Source organism: Lactuca sativa, chromosome 4, assembly GCF_002870075.4.
Source record: "Lactuca sativa cultivar Salinas chromosome 4, Lsat_Salinas_v11, whole genome shotgun sequence".
NCBI lineage: Eukaryota > Viridiplantae > Streptophyta > Magnoliopsida > Asterales > Asteraceae > Lactuca > Lactuca sativa.
This window is the reverse complement of record NC_056626.2, coordinates 129,954,783-129,967,332: the sequence shown is the minus strand read 5'-3', so window position 1 is coordinate 129,967,332 and position 12,550 is coordinate 129,954,783. Positions and strand designations below refer to the sequence as shown.

The 12,550-nt window shown below is 40.4% G+C and overlaps 1 pseudogene; it reads right to left on the bottom strand.

Moving 5' to 3' along the window:
• Nucleotides 1-12,444, bottom strand: part of LOC111907051 (uncharacterized) — a 15,303-nt pseudogene extending 2,859 nt beyond the window's left edge.
• Between the last annotated feature and the right edge of the window lie 106 nt (nt 12,445-12,550).

The following is a 12,550-nucleotide window of genomic DNA, read 5'->3' as shown; positions in this document are numbered from 1 at the left end:
TAGTATTGGAATATTGAGTTCCATTGATCAAGGGTTGAATTGGATGATTCTAGAGTTGATACAACTCAAAAATGTTTTACAACATTTGTATCCACATAACTTCCAAATTATTGTTTCTCTTAACCCCTTACTCCAACTCTAACCATTTACTTGGCCTAATTCATCATTGAATGAATAATTACAAAAAAAATGAATCAAACATTGGAATCATAACCAAAACCTCATAATTTGTCAAGAAAAACCTAGATCAAGCTCATCTTCTGATTGCGTGTCTAAGTAATGCATGTTATGGTGTTTTATGATCATTTAGCTTGAGATCTTATTTTAAATCATTGGAAAGACAAATAAAATAATCCAAAAGTCACTTAATTCAATATACATGAGAATTTCACCATGTATGCATCTTCAAAGCATCAAATTGTTACCAAACTGCTCATTCATTAAGTATGGTTTGATCCCATGAAGTTTAGGAGTTGTAACATCTTGATTCAAAGAATAAATTTTTCAGTTTTAAAAATAGAATAAATACTCATTTTTGTAAAGATATATCCAAGGGAAAACCATTTATTCATAAACCATAATTCAAAATTAAAGTTATAATGAAAACAATACGAAATATCAAATCATAAAGCTGCTGGTGTGTGTACAATCATGCCTTCGCATTCTCACGAACTGATAAAGTACTTGAAAAAAACATTTAATCCACAATTGTAAACCAAAGCTTAATTAGTTTCTCAAAGTATCATTGTAACACCTAGTTTTAATATGTTTCTATTATTAGGAAAATGGGTTGTAAATGGATCTAGAAATGGTTGTGGGCTTCAAGGAATAGAGTATAGACCCTATCAGATGTTGATAATGTTAGGTTATGTGATTAAAGCCCTTGAAATTGTGTTTCAAAGAAAAAGGGTAAAATGGGAAATGTGGTATATCAGGCTTCTTGCATGGATTATAGTATTTAGTTTGACATGTATTAAGTCAAAAGTAATTAGATAGGGTTGTGGGGCTCATCAATACCTTTATGCGCATATAAAGATCTCCGAAAATGGGGTTGAAACGAAGAAGTTATGATTGTTTGAAGTTGGAGTAGATTTGGGTGAAAACTCGTTGTCACGAGGTGATGAGCAGATCCTCATGACGTGATGAGTCATCACGGGGTGACAAGAAGGTTGTCACGAGGTGATCATTGGGCAGCCCAAGGCCATGAATTTTTAGGGTTTTCTATGTATTTAAACGGTGGTTTCGTGTTTTTGGGGTATTTTCCATCCTCCGTCACATCTAAGGTCTCTTGAGAAAAACCCTAGCCTCCCTTTCACCACTTTGAGCCTCCCCTCTCCTCTCTCATCCATTTTTGGAGTACTTTGGGGGATTTTGGTTGGAAGTTCTTTCAAGATGGAGTGTTGGAGCCTTGCATAAGAAGATTTCAGCTTCCATCTATCTTTTGGACCTTGGGTATAATTCAAGTTTCCATCTTTATGCTTGTAAGTTGCTAGATCTAGATTCTAAGCTTGTTTTGGTCCATTAAATGTAGATTTTGTTGTTGGATGTGATAAATTTGCAAATTTAACATTCCACCTTGTCACAAGAGTATTTTAGTTTATGGATCTGATCTTTTGGGCACTATGCTTGAAGTTAAGATCTTATTTTGGTCATTTTGACCTAGCTTGTGTTCAAGAGATGTATTGGACATGCATCTCTAAATATAAATGATTTTATAGTGCTTTGGGATGGAAAAGGCTTTTTGGAAAGTTCGAGTGCTTGGGTTGAAGGTCTAAGAGCTTAAAGAATTAAGTTGTCTAGAGCCCACGACATGACGGGTTGATTGCCACGACGTGGCGACGGACAGCTTCGCGACTATTTTGCCTTAACGTTTTCACGACGTGACCAATGGGTGGCCACGACATGACGATCAGCTGATGTTGACTTTGACCATGGTGGGCTTTTGGTCAATTTAAAGGTTTTAGGATGTAGTCTGAGAGGGTACTTCCTTATTGTTGTTAGGTGTCTCATAATACCGGTTTGAAATATGTGAGAGCTATTGTGTTTAACTGTTATCTGCAAGGTGAGTCTTCTTAATATATCTGCCTGTGTGGTATTCTATACATGTTGACCAGTTGTGTCTTATTTGTTGATTTTTGTTATATGTAAATTGGGTTGTGAGTCCATGGGACTACTGATAGTCCCCAAGGTTGCTGATAACCCGTGAGGTATGCTGTTAATCCATAGGGTGTGCAGTTAGCCTACTAGGATTGTTGATGGTCCCCAGGGTTGCTGGTAACCCATAGTTCTTTATATTGTTGTGTTGTATGTGATATTCAAGACTAATGATAGTTCCAAGGCTACTGATAACCCATAGCTAATTGTTATGTTGTGTTGTATGTGTGTAACATCCCAAAAATCATGACCAAAAATTTCATTTTTAATTATTAATAAAACCATAGTTATCAAACCATTCCATCAAAACATGAGTCAAGTATTTCAAAGCATTATTATTAGAGTTTCCAAATCAAAACATCAAAGTAAACATCCCAAGCTAATCATCATGGTGTGTGCAATGCAGTCATCCTAAACACTTCTCTTTGCAACTGGAAGTACCTGAAACCAAAACTGAAAACCATTAGCACGAAGCTTAGTGAGTCACGCCAAACTATTAGATACCATACACATAACATGCAACTAGGACATACAGGCCCCACCCACACTCAAGGAGATACGGGCCTCGCCCACACTCGGCTAACGGGCCCCGCCCATGCTTAGTGAGATACAGGCCTCACCCACACTCAGCTATCTAGGAGATACAGACCCCGCCCACACTCGACTAACTAGGAGATTTGGGCCCCTTCCACACTCAACTAATAGTGAGATTCGGTCCCCACCTACACTCAGCTAACTAAGAAACACATACAAGTATCACACAGACAACAAGTAAAACCAAATATACCAATCCATTCATATCCATACTCAAATAATGTTAAGATACGAGCCCTACCCACACTTAGCGAAAATAGGACCTGCCCCTACTCTGCTAATGATGAGATATGGAACCCCGTCCACACTCAGCTGGTGATGAGATACGGGACCCCTCCCACACTCACCTCCCTACCAGGCTCATACAAGTATCACAAAGACAACAAGTGTAACTAAACATGCACATAGTCATCGGGTACCACTCGACATCGAACCTTAGTTCGGAATCATACATATACACATTCCTCGGGCCCCGCCCGACATCGGACCGTAATCTAGAAACACATAACATAAATACGGGCCGGCATTGGTGCCTCCAACATGTTCAAACAGGAGGAAACTCACCTCGATCTGCTATAAAATCAGATAACACTCGACTGCCGAATCGGAAATCCCACACTAACAACAAATAAATACCAATTAATAATTATGCCATAATCCATTAAACATGGCCTCAAATTATACGTCTTGAATGCTAGGGTAAAAGACCATTGTACCCTTTCCTTAATGGGTCCAACCCAAACTTAGCCCAAGGCCCACTAATGGTCCAATAGCACAACTCGAGGCCCAAAACAAGTCCATGACCAAAAGCCCAAAAATCGCACTAATGAACTGAACGCGTTGTGTTCCCTGATGGAGCGTAGGGCGTTCGTTGCGAGACCACAGATCGAGACCCTTTGCCCGAATGCGTCGCGTTCCCAAGATGAACGCACGACGTTCCCAGCCATTGTCCAAAAATTACCCGAAACGTCTTAATACCTTAAGTCCAACGTCCAAATCCTCACAATAGCTTCATATCAGTGGCTTAATCCATAAATTTGTCAAGTTGGCACCTTTGCATGGTCCAAAAGGACCCAATCATGATTTTAAGCATTCTAACTCCATAAAGAGGCCAAGATGCCAACTTTTACCTTGAGATCTTAGTCCAAACTTCCAGATCTGATTCAAAGGGACTTCTTAAGTCATAAAGTTTCCAACTTTATGACTTATCATAATTCAATGGGACCCAAGCCAAAACCCTAAGTCCCAAACTTCATCAAATGACAACCAAATCATGCATGGAAGGTTTTTACCTATCAAGATCCAAACTTTATGACTTTATAGCCTAAAAAAGGACCAAATATGAAGCTCAAAGGTTCTGTAGTAACTTCTACTCACAAGAACCACCACAAAGGGACCAAAACCATAACCAAGACCAACTAGCTAGATCTACATGAAAGAGTTGTCAAGGTTAAGATTTTATACCTCCAGAAGTTAGATCTAGGTGAGCAAAGCCTGGATCCAAAAGCTCTAAGTCAAGAATTGACTCTTCAAGAAGTTCCTTCTTTCTCTTCAAGCACCAAAACACACAAAAATCACCATGAAGCTCAAGAAATACACAAATGGGTACTAGGGTTTTGTTCTTAGGGTTAGAGAGGATGGAGGCTGAAGGATGGAAGAGGTTTGGGTCCATAATGATGCTTATAAAGGGACCAAACCTAAAAATGAGCTTTTGAATCTGACCAGCGAACGCGTTGCGTTCCCTTGGGGAACGTCCTGCATTCCTAATCTATCCCGTGTCCATTTTCCTTTTGATCGCCATGTGTTCCCACTTGGTACGCCATGCGTACCCGGTTTGACCCAAAACCCCTCTAACTTCAAATGGTCATAACTTTTGTGTCCTTTATCCGTTTCCGGCGATCTTTATATCCACGGAAAGGCAACGAGAAGCCCTAGGCTTCTATCAACTTTATTTAGCCTGAAAACCAGCTGAACTTAAATCCGAAATTCATAAAAGTCCCGAAGCAATGCCTTTACCGATATCCTTGGACTCCAAAACATAAACCGAATACTTGGATCATCCAAACTACATCATGCACCTCCAAATGAGCTCAAACTCTATTATTCAAGGGTTTTACGTTAGATAATACCCAATCCTTGATCACCACCCCACAATGGGAACGATTCGAAATAGAGTGTTACAATGTGATATTTTGGGAAACTCACTAAGCTTTGTGTTTACAGTTGTGGATTAAATATTTTGCAGGTACTTATCGGATTGCGAATTGTCTTATTTATAACTTTGATTTCTAAATAATGGCTTATGAAAAATGGTTTGACCCAAATGAAATTTTATTAAAAATAGGTGTTTGTATTATTTTAAAAATGAAAATTTTAATCTAGAATTTGGGACATTACAATCACGTATAACACAACACAGCTAAGCATAAGTAACAATAATGGGTATGTTTCAACCAATGGGTCCATATTAACCCTGAGCCCTCAATGACTCAAATACAACATATTCGGGTCCTCGGCGACCCCGAGTCATTAGTGACTCCAATACAACATATCTAGGTCCCCAATGACTATGATTCATCAGTGACTGAAATATAAAATATAAATATACAACAACAGTCAAATATTTACCAACATAGCTAGATATGCAGCCCAACCACAACAATTATAACATAAGTAATACCATTAGAAAACTCACCTCATAAATAGACCGGATAATCACCAGAACATGTGAATACTACCAGTTCTATCTCACCCATCACCCAGACATCAAATCAAAGGTCAACCTCAACTATAGCCTAAAACCCTAAAGTTTGACCTAAAGTTAAACTTAGTCAAAAATTCAACAGGTCAACGAGTGTACCACGCTTTCTTCTGGGCGCCTCACACCCACAAAAGGACAAAACATTCAAGATATCGGGAAAAAAATAAAAACATCTAACAAAAACTCTAAAAGCATGTCACGCCAAGAAAAACATATTGTAACTAGGCCTTTTGAAAATAGTTTTTGACTTAATCCATTAAGACACAATCCCATCTTCCAGATCTGAACTCCAACAAGGTCCAAATGGATAAAGTTTCCAACTTTAGCCATTATGACATACCAAAACAACCAAGATCTTGATTTTTGCACTCTAAATGACCTAATAGTTGCATGGCTTGAAGAAAAGGCTAAAGGTACAAAATTTTCTTAGTCCAAAAGGTCTAAGGGACATTTCCAAGAGCTCAAATGGTGTTGGAGTTCCTTAATCTCTAAGATCACCAAAAATGAACTAAAATGTACCAAAACAACAAATAACAAGATTTAGCAATCCAAAGAGCAAGTTAGTAACTTCATACTCACAATGCTCCAGAAATGAAGTAACTTTGATGGATTTATACTTGCTCCTTCCTTCAATAACACCCTGGGAACTTCAAGATCTTCATATTTCACTCAAAAATGGAGAAATAAGTTCACAAATCCACCACAAGCTCAAGAATGAGAGAGAGAGAGATGAATAGAGGGAGAAAGAGAGAGAGAGAGAGAGAGAGAGAGAGAGAGAAAGTATTAGGGTTTCTGGAAAATCACCCAAAGGGTCATGGAGGCTGAGATTGGTCGAACCATGAGGGGTTAATGGCCTTTAAATACACCAAAAACCCTAAAAAACGATCATACCACTAGACTGAAAGCACGTCGTGGTTCTTAAGTGGCACTCCGTGCTTTTTACAAATAGTTTCAGATTTTCAGATTTTTTAGAAAATGCGATAAATGGCTTCCTACTTCGCAACATCCTTCTACTTCCTTATAGACTATAAAATCCTCAATTAAAGAGTGGAAAAACATATCAAAACTTGGATGTTACATGAGTTAATATGCTAGGATTAACACTAGATTCCACCATTGATTACTTACGAAGATCAAATTTCGGATTTGTAATCCAATCTAAACCCTATATTGAGATTTAGAGGGTTTCAGGGTAGATTTTTACCTTACAACACAAAGAGGCTTCAAATCTAGCTTCAATTTACCAAAGGTTCCTTGAATCTAATCCTCAGTAGGTTAAATATATCCAAAATGCCATGTATCTCCGCACAAGATCTCAAAAATGTGATTAGGAATAAACGATGGAGAAAATGATAGCCTTAGGTTTTATTCAATTTCCCTTTTCTCATTTTAGTCATACAATTTTCACTTTTGCAAAAATGACCATCATCTCTCAAGTCTTGTAACTAAACTTTGACCATTTTCATGCTTGGTCCTTCCTCGCCATTCTTATGAATTTATTGATCTTAATCCCACTTAAGTGAGTCAACACTTGGTCAAACTACATTTTCTCGAATTTGTTAGTTTCAACCCTTATTTACTATATTTAATAAGTTTAACTTTTATCATCTCAGATTTATACAATCACTAATAACATGATTTTGTAACTTCCTAAAATTTAGGACCAAAAATTTCATTTTTTTAATATTAAATCCATCAACCAAAACCTTTCATCAAACCACAATGAAATCAGAGTATATAAAAAATCATCCAGATACATCAGAGTCAAATAAAAAGCAATACAATGTGGTGTGTGCGATGCGATCATCCCAAGCTCTTCCCCTTTGATCCAGAAGTACCTGAAACAAAAACTAAAAACCGTAAGCACGAAGCTTAGTGAGTTCCCCAATATACCTCATACCATACATATCAAACATACAAAGGGTCATGCCCAACAACCATCGCGCCCTGCTCGGAACATATATGTCAATAGTATGAGATGGGTCGTGCCTTATCACATTCATCAGGCCCTACCTGGTACACATACAGTCACATAAAAAAATTCAAGAATCACTAAGATAAATAACCTACAATATACTTATCAGGCCCCGCCTGGCATCGGACCTCATCTGGTATACCTATCACATAACATACATGCAAGAGTCACACAAACAACTAGCATCTTAATCATAACAAATCATGGGTCGGCATTGGTGCCTTTGACCCGCCAAGCACAGAGAGGAAACTCACCTCAAGTTGTCGAATATCTCAAATAAAAGCTCGAACTGTCGATCCGGAAAATCCCCACACTAACCAATCGAATAAAGCCCAATTAATAAGTTGGGCCATAAACCAAATCTATGAATCTCATTCAATTGTCCAATTCCCAGGGTAAAAGACCATTTAACCCTTTCCTCACTTGGACCAATAACCAAAGCCCAACCCAAAAGCTCCAACAGCCCAATATAGCCCAAAAACCTAAATGACACCCAAAGCCCATTATGGGCCTAATCCAAGAAGGCCCAATGTCAAACAATAACCCAAATGTCAAAAGACTATTGGCTCAAAAAGGCCCAAACCTAAAAGTCCAAATATAGCTCAAAACACAAAATTCGACAAACGTACTCCACAGGCCATTATGTGCAGCGTACGAGCTGGGTATGCCCAACGTACTCCACAGGCAACCATCCCCTTTCATTAAGCACTTAATCGATTAAGCCATCAAGCCAAACTCTCAGGTCTAGTCCTAAATGGTGTCTTAACACGTAAAGTTGACAACTTTGCATTCTTTTATGACTTAATGGGGGCCAAAACTCATAAAGAACCATAAGAGTAACTCTAACTCATGCATGAGCCAAACTGATTCATCAAGATTGCCTTTTTATAAACAATGGACCTCAAAAATGCCAAGATCTATCCTTCCTAGCTTCTGGAGTAGCTCATACTCTCAAGCATGGCTTAAACGACCATAAAAAGCATAAAACAAGCCCTAAGCTAGATCTTATCATAAGGAATCATCAAGTTAGGATCTTTATACCTCAAATAGCTTGTAAAGTTAATGAAGATTCTGGATCGTCAAGCTTCTAGTCCTCCAAAGCTTCACCACCAAGCTTTACTTCCTTCAAAGGAGCACAAACACACCACAAAAATCACACAAAGGCTCTCAAACACTTAATGAAGATTAGGGTTTCATTCTTAGGGTTTGGAGAAGTGGAGGTTGACCATAAGATGCACCCAAGGCATCATAAGTTGTTTAAATAGGGCACAAACCCTAACAATTAGGATTTGCCCCTGCTTAGCGTACGTTCAGCGTACTCCCACATACGCCCAACATACGTGGGTGCCTCCACGTCCATTCTTCGAGCCAGTACACTCAGCGTAATCATAGATTACTCCTAACGTAATTGGTTAGGGACCAATAATGAAAATAATTTAAAAATAGGGGTTAAAAGGATCATACCCATAAATTGTGAATGTTACAATTCTCCCCCACTTGAATCAGTCTTCATCCTCAAAGTCCACTGCCGCAAATAACTCTGGGTAGTGCTCCCTTATCTCGTCCTCATGCTCTCACGTCCATTTTTAAACTTTACGGTGCTGCCAATGGACTTTCACCAACTCAACAATCTTGTTCCTCAAGGTTTTCGTCTGTCGGTCTAGGATCGCCATCGGTCTCTCGATATGATTCAGGCGATCATCCACCTGAACATCCTCCAATGGAAGCACCGCGAAATCTTCCACCAAACACTTCTGCAACTGAAAGATGTGAAATGTGTTGTGGATTTGACTAAGCTCCTCGGGAAGATCCAAGCGATAAGCAACCCTGGCCCACCCGGGCCAAAACCCTAAAAGGACCGATGTACCTGGGGCCCAACTTGCCCCTCTTACTGAATCGGATGACACCTTTCCAAGACGACACCTTCAGGGGAACCATATCCCCAACCTGGAATCTAGATTTGAGCGGCGTTTGTCGACATAGCTCTTCTGCCGACTCTATGTTGTCTGAAGTCTACTCTGAACATGCTGAATCAACTCGATAGTCTTGAGTACCACTTTGGTACTCCCAATGACTCGCTGACCGACCTCTCCCCAGCATATCGGGGTCCTGCACTTCCTCCCATAGAGCATCTTGAAATGAGTTTGATCGATGATGGTGTGATAACTTTTGTTATATGAAAACTCCGCCAAAGGGAGATGCGTATCCCAAATCCCACCAAAATCTAATACACACGCCCAACGCATATTCTCCAAGGTCTGGATAGTCCGCTCTCTCTATCAATCAGTTTGCAGGTGGAAATCCTTGCTAAAATCCAGACGACTACCCAACTCCTCATGAAACCTCTTCCAAAACCTGGAAATAAACCGGACATCCCTGTTTTAAACCACTGAAATAGGAACCCCATGTCATACCACAACCTCCCTGATGTAAATGTCGGCTAACTTTCCGACAGAGATACTATCCTGAATCGAAATGAAATGCCACGATGACTCATATCCAATCCACTCCGAGCGCTGTCTGTGGCAACTTCGTGATGGTAATCCTCTTCCCATTTCCAAGCGGGAATGTCTAACGATTGCATCTTGTCGTGAGGTCCTTGATGCTCAGCCTTGACTTTCCTTCAAGTCAAGCACCTATCCACATACCAAGCTACATCCTGCTTCATACATGGCCACCAATAATCAGGATGGAGATCTCTATACATCTTTGTCTCTCCAGGATGAATAGAAAATCTCGACTTATGTGCCTTTTCCATCAAAACCTGTCGCGCACCACCCCAGTACGGAACCGACACCCTCCAATTGAAACCCTCAGCTATCATAATCAAAGGAAGACACCTGACCCACAATGTGCTCAATCTTTTGGTGCTCATCCTTCATAGCCTCAACCCGAGCCTCTCGAATCTACTCCAAGAGTGAAGTAATCACTTTCATCCTCAAACACATATCCCTGATCGGAGCCGTGAACGCCTTACGGATGAGAGCATCGACCACGACATTGTCCATCCCCGGATGGTAAAGGATATCACAATCATAATCCTTCACTACATCCAACCACCTACGTTGCCTCACATTTAGATTCAGCTTACCTATCAAATACCTCAGGCTCTTGTGATCCGTGTATATGGTACACCGGACCCCATATAGGCAGTGTTGTAAAACTCACCGTGTTGGCCGAGTACTCCTCCGAGTACTCGCTACTCAGCCCCTTACCAAGGTGAGTTACAAAATTCTAAGTACTCCCCGATCGGCCTCTTACCGAACTGAGTAGTGTTGTAAAAATTGGTCAACTCGGTGATTAATATATATAATATACTAAATGATTTATTATTTAACACACACATGTGATTATTACTACATATATATGTTAAACTTTCAGTAATTATTCACGAAGTGCGACTGTTATGTGCTTTTCAGTTTTTGTGTATTCACATGTATCTGATTTTGATATATATTTCAATCAACTTATGATTTTGACATATATAATTTCCTTAAAAATATTTCTACATGAATTACCGAATCCGAGTACTCCCGAGTACTCGCTACTCGGTAGTCGGCCGAGCAGGTACCGAGTAACGAGTTCTACAACCTTGCATATAGGAAATGTCGTCAAATCTTAAGGGCGAACACCACAACCCCCAGCTCCAAATCATGTGTAGGGTAGTTCGCCTCATGAGGCTTCAACTGCCTCGAAGTGTAAGCAATAATGTGACCCCTCTGTATCAGAACTACACCCAAACCCGTGATCAACGCCTCACAATAAACCACAAAATCCTCAGGCAGGGTCAAAATCGGCGCCTCACATAGTCTCTATCTCAGGGTCTCAAAAACTGCCTACTGCTCAGGCCCACAGCGAAATGTGACGGTCTTCTTCGTCAATTGGGTCAAAGGAACCGCTATCTTGGAGAAGTACAAAATGAATATCCGATAATAACCTGCCAATCCAAGGAAACTTCGAATCTTAGATGGAGACCTCGGAACCTCCCACCTCATCACCGCCTCGACCTTGGCCGGATCGACCAAAATACCGTTCTGGTTGACAAGGTGCCCCAGAAATTGCACCTTGCACAACAGGATTTCACACTTTGAGAACTTCACATATAGTCTCTCCCTCCTTAGAGTCTCCAATACCTCCCTCAGATGCTCATCATGCAACTCTTGGGTCTTATAATAGACTAGGACATCATCAATAAACACAATCCCAAACCGATCCAACATCAACTTGTATATGCGGTTCATGAGGTCCATGAATGTGGCTGGAGAATTGGTGAGCCTGAAGGGAATCACCATGAACTCGTAATGACCATAACGAGTCCGGAAGGCCGTCTTATGCACATCGTCCTCTCTGAACCTCATCCAATGATAAACCGAATGCAAATCAATCTTGGAAAGCCAAGATGCATCCTAAAGCCGGTCAAATAAATTGTCAATCCTCAGGAGTGGATAACGTTTCTTCACCGTTAGCTTATTCAGCTCCTCGGAAGTTGGTCAATACACATCCGATGTGACCCATCCTTCTTCTTCACAAATAGGATCGACGCTCCCTATGGCGAACTACTCGGCCAAATGAACCCTTTGTCTAACAATTCCTACAACTATGTAGACAACTCCTGCATTTATGGAGGTGCTAACTGATAAGGTGCTTTGGTAATCGAAGCCGCACCGACAACCAGGTCAATCCAAAACTCCACTTGCCTCTCCGAATGCACTCTAGGAAAATCATTAGGGAACACATACAGATATTCCCGAACAAACGACACATCATCCACAGTTGCTTTAACCTTCTCTCGGGTATCCATTACATAGGCGACAAATCTGGAACAACCCTGCTGAAGATTGCGTCTGGCTTTAGCTGTTGAACATAAAATTGGCATGCGCTGAAAACCCTCTCCCTGAACTACCAGCTCTCCCCCACCTGGGGTTCGGATACGCACCAATTGCTGCTCTCGGTCAATCATTGCCCCATTGGGGCTCAACCAATCAATCCCCACAATAACCTTGCTCTCACTAAGGGGAATAGGAACCAAAACAATCAGATACCGCTTGTCAAATAACTCCAGTACA